This window comes from Macaca nemestrina, chromosome 13 (assembly GCF_043159975.1).
Source record: "Macaca nemestrina isolate mMacNem1 chromosome 13, mMacNem.hap1, whole genome shotgun sequence".
In the NCBI taxonomy this organism is placed as follows: domain Eukaryota; kingdom Metazoa; phylum Chordata; class Mammalia; order Primates; family Cercopithecidae; genus Macaca; species Macaca nemestrina.
Genome location: NC_092137.1, coordinates 41222148 through 41230767, shown reverse-complemented (window position 1 = coordinate 41230767; position 8620 = coordinate 41222148). Strand labels below are relative to the sequence as shown.

Here is an 8620-nt window from a genome sequence, read left to right as displayed (position 1 = left end):
TGTTCATATTTCTAGCTCTTTCAAAGTAATAGGTTTCATCTCATTTTTTTTCAAAGAGATATGTTTTCTGCTGCCAAATTGTTTTGCTTCTGAGCTTTCTATCCAGCCAAAAATTTAAATATTGTATCATCATAGACATCAATGTTCATCAAACTAACTGTAAGTAATTTCAGAAAGTCATAAATAATGGTATGTTTGTTTTCCATACTGTTGATATAACAAATCACCACAAACTTTGTGGTAATTTGTGGATTAAAAACAATACAAACTTGGCCAAGCACTGTGGCTCACACCTGTAATCCCAGCACTTTGGGAAGCTGAGGCAGGTGGATCACCTGAGGATTAGGAGTTTGAGACTAGCCTGGCCAACATGGTGAAACCCTGTCTCTAATAAAAATACAAAAATTAGCTACGCATGATGGTGCACGCTTGTAATTCCAGCTACTTGGGAGGCTGTAGTGGGAGGATTGCTTGAATCTGGGAGGCAGAGGTTGCAGTGAGCCAAGATCATGCCACTGTTCTCCAGCCTGGGCAACAGAGCCAGACTCCATTTCAAAAGAAATGAAAGCAAACAGAAAACCCCAAACAAACTTACTGTCTTACAATTTTATAAAGTAAGAAGGCTGACACAGGTCTCACTGTGATGATGTCAGCAAGGCTGGTTCCTCTGGAGGTTACAGAGGAAATTTCCTTCCTTTTTCCAGCTTCTAGAGGCCACATGACTTCCTTGGATAGTGGCTCCATTTCTTCATCAACTAGCAACTATTATTTTCTGATCCTTTCTGCACTGTCAGTATCTCTGGACACAGCTGGGAAAGGTTCTTGCTCTTAAGGATCCCTGTGATTATATTGCGTCTGCCTGGATAATCCGCAATAATTGCCCTATCTCAATGTCAGCTGATTAGCAAACTTAATTGCATCTTTAATTCATTCTCTTTTGCCATGTTCACAGGTTCTAGTGACATCTTTGGTTTGAAGGTGGGGAGGGAGCTTAATTTGCATACTTCCTACGAGGAATATATTATCACTTCAGATTTAAGTAAATTTATAATGAGTTTACTAATATTTTTCAGATTTTTTTCCAAACTGGAAATATATTTGACATTCTAGAAACCTCAGTGAAGCATCTAGTATTTGAAATTACTGACTTTTAAATTACTTTCTCTCTGCTGCTGCTGCGTACCAAAAGTTTGAATCAAATAAACGTGCTTCTGAAAATTCCTGAACACAAAATACAAGGTGAATATTGTATTCTTTCCCGTTATTTTATTTCTTATAATGCATGAAGTAGATATTATTTCAATCTTAACCTGCAGATTGGAAAAAACTGTCTTCGTATCTTTAGTTAATTTGCCTAGTTAATTACATTTGGAGATTCTAATTCTTACTGTTAATTTTTGGCCTTGTTTCTATTCTCCGACACTCTTTGATTTCATATATACAATTATTTATTTTTGTCTGGGATCTATTTTTGTCCCACTAGTAAATAAAGTCCATGAGGCAGATACTTTGTTGTTGCAGTCGGTGTTCACTGCTATTCCTCAGAGCACTTAGAACAACATCAGCTGACTTTTTTTCTGGTCCACACTGACATGAAAGACGGCAAAGCGATGAAAAGACTGAAGATGGTGTAGAGTTGTAGAAGCCAAGTGACGTGAGAGTGTCTTCTCTGCATTGAGGGTGATCCAATGATCCTGCTTTATGGCACTGTTACTTATGAAACAGGAGGAAGAAACTGATGATGGAACAGTCAATCTGACAAGTGGATATCTATTTTAAAATCTACATCAGAACCTAGGTGGACGTATAAGCATAAGTACAGGTTTATACGTACATTGAGGTAAATAGTGAAAGGTTTGTGGGCCTAGAAACACTTTTACTATGTGCTTTTTTAAACTATAAATGATACTGACCTAGCTCTACCTGTTTCACCAGAGTAAACTATTTCCTAGTCATTATTTCCTTTAATAATGATAACAATTACTAATAGGCACCTAATTTAAAACTTCTTGGGACCTATTAGCCATTAGTCCACAAATACTTAACAATGGCTTTCTATGAACCAGACATCATGTTAAGTGGAATACAAAGGGCAGTGAGGGGAGGGAGAGAATCAGTACAAATTCACTTTAATATGACCTCTAAAAATTTCTTAAGAATGCCCCACCGTATTAGTCAGAATTTTCGAAGGAGTCAGAACCAATAGGAGATAATATAGACATATAAAGATATGAGGTGGCATTTATTAGAGGACGTGGCCCACGTAATTATGGAGGCTGAGTAGTCCCATGGTGGGCTGTCTGCAAGCTGGAGAAACAGAGAAGCTGGTAGAGTGGCTCAGTCCAAATCTCAAAGCCTCAGGATCAGGGAAGCCAATGGCATAACAGTCCAAGGCTAAAGATCTAAAACCTTGAGGTGCTGCTGGTGAAAGTCCTGGAATTCAAAGGCCAGAGAACCTGAAATTCTAATGTCCAATGTTAGGAGAAAAAAGTGTCTTAGCTCTAGGAGAAAGAAAGGCAATTTGTCTTTCCCGTGCCTTTTTGTTCTATCCCGGCCCTCAGCCAATTGGCTCATGCCCACCCACGTTGGGTGAGGGCGGATCTTCCTTAGTCAGCCCACTGATTCAAATGCCAACCTCTTCTGGAAACAGCCTCACAGACATACCCAGAAATAATGCTCTACCAACTATTTGAGTATCCCTTAATCTAGTCAAGTTGACACCTAAAATTAATCATCACACTCCCCTGCTGAATTTTATCATACTTTTTTCCACATTCAGAGAAAACAAGAGAACTAGCCAATTCGTCCCACTGGTTTAAAAATTCCTTTGAGTGGGAGAATCATAACAAGTAATTTGTAAACAATATTTCCACCAAGTTGATAAGAATATTTGCCAAATTGATTTTTGATGACAATGATCTATTCAATCAGAAAATTTTTCTGTAAACATCATTTTTTTTTCTGGTCATAAGCCAAGGTACATGTGTCTCAGTCCACTTATTTGAGGACACAAGGGAAAAAAAGAAAATGCTAAGAAATGCCATTTATAATATGGTACATCTTTCCAAGAGAGGACTTGAAAGTAACAATTTGGAAATCATATTCTAATGGTGTGGAGCTCCTATTTCCTTTCTGACTTCATCTGCTACTACGGCTGCCTTCCCATTTCATTCCAACCAGAGTGGCTTCCTTGCTGTCTTTTAAACACAACAGCCATCCACTCATCTTGGCATATTTTCACTTCCTCTTCCGTTTTTCTGTAGTTCTTTCTACCTGTGTTACTCCCCAGCTCTTTCACAACCTTAATATGTGCTATCTCCCCAAGGTCTATTCTGGCCACACTTCATGAGATTTCAAACTCCTCTCTACCTCACATTCTGTCTCCTTTTCCTTTTTAATCCTTTTTCTCTGTAATATTATTTATTATCTTTTTCATCTGTCTTATGTGCCAGAACTTAAGCCCTTGAGGCAGAGGAATTTTGGTTATTTTGTCCAGGGCTATACCCCCGGTTGTAGAACGTTCTTAAGCACTTAATAAATATTTGTCAAAGGAATGGATTCGAGGTTACCTAATCTGATTCCAGAGCTCCAATGGGTAGCTCGAATACGTTACTAGACAGTGAGTTCTTAAGGCTAGGATCTCTTGTGTAGGATCTCTCTCTCTCTCTCTTGCTTTTTTTGTTTGTTTTGTTATTGCTTTGCGGTTCCACAGTAGCTGAAAAAAAGTGTCCACTTAAATGTTTGCTGAATTTAAATTAGTTATATTTTATAGCACATCTAAAAGGAGTGGTGAAAATTGTAGCTAACTTTAAAGAAATCTATTGTCATAGAACGACTTCTGGGTCTGAGGACTCTGATTTTATGTAACAATTTATAAAATGGGATGCATTTACCATGGTGAGTATTTTCAGAGAAGAGATAACTAGGAAGAGAGTTAAGTCCTTTCCTAATAAGAGATAATTACCTATGCTTACTTTCAAGTATTTTAACTGTATTCAGGACAGGGAGGTTTAAGCCTAAGAGGAACCATAAATATCAAGAAAATACTGTTTCCTTCTGAGAAGAAACACGGTGTGTGGGTGGAAATTCTGGCTAAATGGTCACTGAATAAATACAGCCAAAATCTTGATGGCTTAAGCAGAAAATATAGGTGTTTTTTAAAAATCATTCTCCAAAATAGAATACTTAAAGTTGCTTTGGTTTAATTATAGGCAGTTCAGTGACCTTTGGGAGCCAAGCTCTTGCCTGCTGGTAGCCTTTCACATAGAAACATCTCTAATATTGCAATGCTTTACATTACCTCTCAGGTAGTACTGATGTTTAAAGGCTTCTCTAGTATTGAACTGTCTTGCTCAATTCTAATCTTATTTTCTATATTTTTATCTTTCCCACATACCAACATCAACTTATATATTTTTTAAAAGCAAAAGAAATCTAGAGAGGGGCGGAGCAAGATGGCCGAATAGGAGCAGCTCCAGTCTCCAACTCCCAGCGCGAGCGACACAGAAGACCGGTGATTTCTGCATTTTTAACTGAGGTACTGGGTTCATCTCACTGGGGAGTGCCGGATGATCGGTGCTGGTCAGCTGCTGCAGCCCGACCAGCGAGAGCTGAAGCAGGGCGAGGCATTGCCTCAACTGGGAAGCGCAAGGGGGAAGGGAGTCCCTTTTCCTAGCCAGGGGAACTGAGACACACAACACCTGGAAAATCGGGTAACTCCCACCCCAATACTGCGCTTTAAGCAAACAGGCACACCAGGAGATCATATCCCACACCTGGCCGGGAGGGTCCCACACCCACGGAGCCTCCCTCATTGCTAGCACAGCAGTCTGTGATCTACCTGCAAGGCAGCAGCGAGGCTGGGGGAGGGGTGCCCGACATTGCTGAGGCTTAAGTAGGTAAACAAAGCTGCTGGGAAGCTCGAACTGGGTGGAGCACACAGCAGCTCAAGGAAACCTGCCTGTCTCTGTAGACTCCACCTCTGGGGACAGGGCAATAACAAACACAGCCGAAACCTCTGCAGACGCAAACGACTCTGTCTGACAGCTTTGAAGAGAGCAGTGGATCTCCCAACACGGAGGTTGAGATCTGAGAAGGGACAGACTCCCTGCTCAAGTGGGTCCCTGACCCCTGAGTAGCCTAACTGGGAGACATCCCCCACTAGGGGCAGTCTGACACCCCACACCTCACAGGGTGGAGTACACCCCTGAGAGGAAGCTTCCAAAGCAAGAATCAGACAGGTACACTCGCCGTTCAGAAATATTCTATCTTCTGCAGCCTCTGCTGCTGATACCCAGGCAAACAGGGTCTGGAGTGGACCTCAAGCAATCTCCAACAGACCTACAGCTGAGGGTCCTGACTGTTAGAAGGAAAACTATCAAACAGGAAGGACACCTACACCAAAACCCCATCAGTACATCACCATCATCAAAGACCAGAGGCAGATAAAACCACAAAGATGGGGAAAAAGCAGGGCAGAAAAGCTGGAAATTCCAAAAATAAGAGCGCATCTCCCCCGGCAAAGGAGCGCAGCTCATCGCCAGCAACGGATCAAAGCTGGACGGAGAATGACTTTGACGAGATGAGAGAAGAAGGCTTCAGTCCATCAAATTTCTCAGAGCTAAAGGAGGAATTACGTACCCAGTGCAAAGAAACTAAAAATCTTGAAAAAAAAGTGGAAGAATTGATGGCTAGAGTAATTAATGCAGAGAAGGTCCTAAACGAAATGAAAGAGATGAAAACCATGACACGAGAAATACGTGACAAATGCACAAGCTTCAGTAACCGACTCGATCAACTGGAAGAAAGAGTATCAGCGATTGAGGATCAAATGAATGAAATGAAGCGAGAAGAGAAACCAAAAGAAAAAAGAAGAAAAAGAAATGAAGAAAGCCTACAAGAAGTATGGGATTATGTAAAAAGACCAAATCTACGTCTGATTGGGGTGCCTGAAAGTGAGGGGGAAAATGGAACCAAGTTGGAAAACACTCTTCAGGATATCATCCAGGAGAACTTCCCCAACCTAGTAGGGCAGGCCAACATTCAAATCCAGGAAATACAGAGAATGCCACAAAGATACTCCTCGAGAAGAGCAACTCCAAGACACATAATTGCCAGATTCACCAAAGTTGAAATGAAGGAAAAAATCTTAAGGGCAGCCAGAGAGAAAGGTCGGGTTACCCACAAAGGGAAGCCCATCAGACTAACAGCAGATCTCTTGGCAGAAACTCTACAAGCCAGAAGAGAGTGGGGGCCAATATTCAACGTTCTTAAAGAAAAGAATTTTAAACCCAGAATTTCATATCCAGCCAAACTAAGTTTCATAAGTGAAGGAGAAATAAAATCCTTTACAGATAAGCAAATGCTTAGAGATTTTGTCACCACTAGGCCTGCCTTACAAGAGACCCTGAAGGAAGCACTAAACATGGAAAGGAACAACCGGTACCAGCCATTGCAAAAACATGCCAAAATGTAAAGACCATTGAGGCTAGGAAGAAACTGCATCAACTAACGAGCAAAATAACCAGTTAATATCATAATGGCAGGATCAAGTTCACACATAACAATATTAACCTTAAATGTAAATGGACTAAATGCTCCAATTAAAAGACACAGACTGATCAAAAGAGACAAAGAAGGCCATTACATAATGGTAAAGGGATCAATTCAACAGGAAGAGCTAACTATCCTAAATATATATGCACCCAATACAGGAGCACCCAGATTCATAAAGCAAGTCCTTAGAGACTTACAAAGAGACTTAGACTCCCATACAATAATAATGGGAGACTTCAACACTCCACTGTCAACATTAGACAGATCAATGAGACAGAAAGTTAACAAGGATATCCAGGAATTGAACTCATCTCTGCAGCAAGCAGACCTAATAGACATCTATAGAACTCTCCACCCCAAATCAACAGAATATACATTCTTCTCAGCACGACATCATACTTACTCCAAAATTGACCACGTAATTGGAAGTAAAGCACTCCTCAGCAAATGTACAAGAACAGAAATTATAACAAACTGTCTCTCAGACCACAGTGCAATCAAACTAGAACTCAGGACTAAGAAACTCAATCAAAACCGCTCAACTACATGGAAACTGAACAACCTGCTCCTGAATGACTACTGGGTACATAACGAACTGAAGGCAGAAATAAAGATGTTCTTTGAAACCAATGAGAACAAAGATACAACATACCAGAATCTCTGGGACACATTTAAAGCAGTGTGTAGAGGGAAATTTATAGCACTAAATGCCCACAAGAGAAAGCAGGAAAGATCTAAAATTGACACTCTAACATCGCAATTAAAAGAACTAGAGAAGCAAGAGCAAACACATTCGAAAGCTAGCAGAAGGCAAGAAATAACTAAGATCAGAGCAGAACTGAAGGAGATAGAGACACAAAAAACTCTCCAAAAAATCAATGAATCCAGGAGTTGGTTTTTTGAAAAGATCAACAAAATTGACAGACCACTAGCCAGATTAATAAAGAAGAAAAGAGAGAAGAATCAAATCGACGCAATTAAAAATGATAAAGGGGATATCACCACCGACCCCACAGAAATACAAACTACCATCAGAGAATACTATAAACACCTCTACGCAAATAAACTGGAAAATCTAGAAGAAATGGATAATTTCCTGGACACTCACACTCTTCCAAGACTAAACCAGGAAGAAGTTGAATCCCTGAATAGACCAATAGCAGGCTCTGAAATTGAGGCAACAATTAATAGCCTACCAACCAAAAAAAGTCCAGGACCAGATGGATTCACAGCTGAATTCTACCAGAGGTACAAGGAGGAGTTGGTACCATTCCTTCTGAAACTATTCCAATCAGTAGAAAAAGAGGGAATCCTCCCTAACTCATTTTATGAGGCCAACATCATCCTGATACCAAAGCCTGGCAGAGACACAACAAAAAAAGAGAATTTTAGACCAATATCCCTGATGAACATCGATGCAAAAATCCTCAATAAAATACTGGCAAACCGGATTCAGCAACACATCAAAAACCTTATCCACCATGATCAAGTGGGCTTCATCCCTGGGATGCAAGGATGGTTCAACATTCGCAAATCAATACACATAATCCAGCATATAAACAGAACCAAAGACAAGAACCACATGATTATCTCAATTGATGCAGAAAAGGCTTTTGACAAAATTCAACAGCCCTTCATGCTAAAAACGCTCAATAAATTCGGTATTGATGGAACGTACCTCAAAATAATAAGAGCTATCTATGACAAACCCACAGCCAATATCATACTGAATGGGCAAAAACTGGAAAAATTCCCTTTGAAAACTGGCACAAGACAGGGATGCCCTCTCTCACCACTCCTATTCAACATAGTGTTGGAAGTTCTGGCTAGGGCAATCAGGCAAGAGAAAGAAATCAAGGGTATTCAGTTAGGAAAAGAAGAAGTCAAACTGTCCCTGTTTGCAGATGACTTGATTGTATATTTAGAAAACCCCATTGTCTCAGCCCAAAATCTCCTTAAGCTGATAAGCAACTTCAGCAAAGTCTCAGGATACAAAATTAATGTGCAAAATTCACAAGCATTCTTATACACCAGTAACAGACAAACAGAGAGCCAAATCAGGAAT

General features: G+C 40.3%; 1 long non-coding RNA gene across 1 annotated transcript in view; it reads left to right on the top strand.

Moving 5' to 3' along the window:
• Positions 1-4271: 4271 nt before the first annotated feature.
• LOC105464902 (uncharacterized) overlaps positions 4272-8620 on the top strand; it is a 484270-nt gene continuing 479921 nt past the window's right edge. The window contains exon 1 of the long non-coding RNA XR_011612243.1: positions 4272-4537. This is a non-coding gene — a long non-coding RNA (uncharacterized lncRNA). The remainder of the gene's footprint in view (positions 4538-8620) is intronic.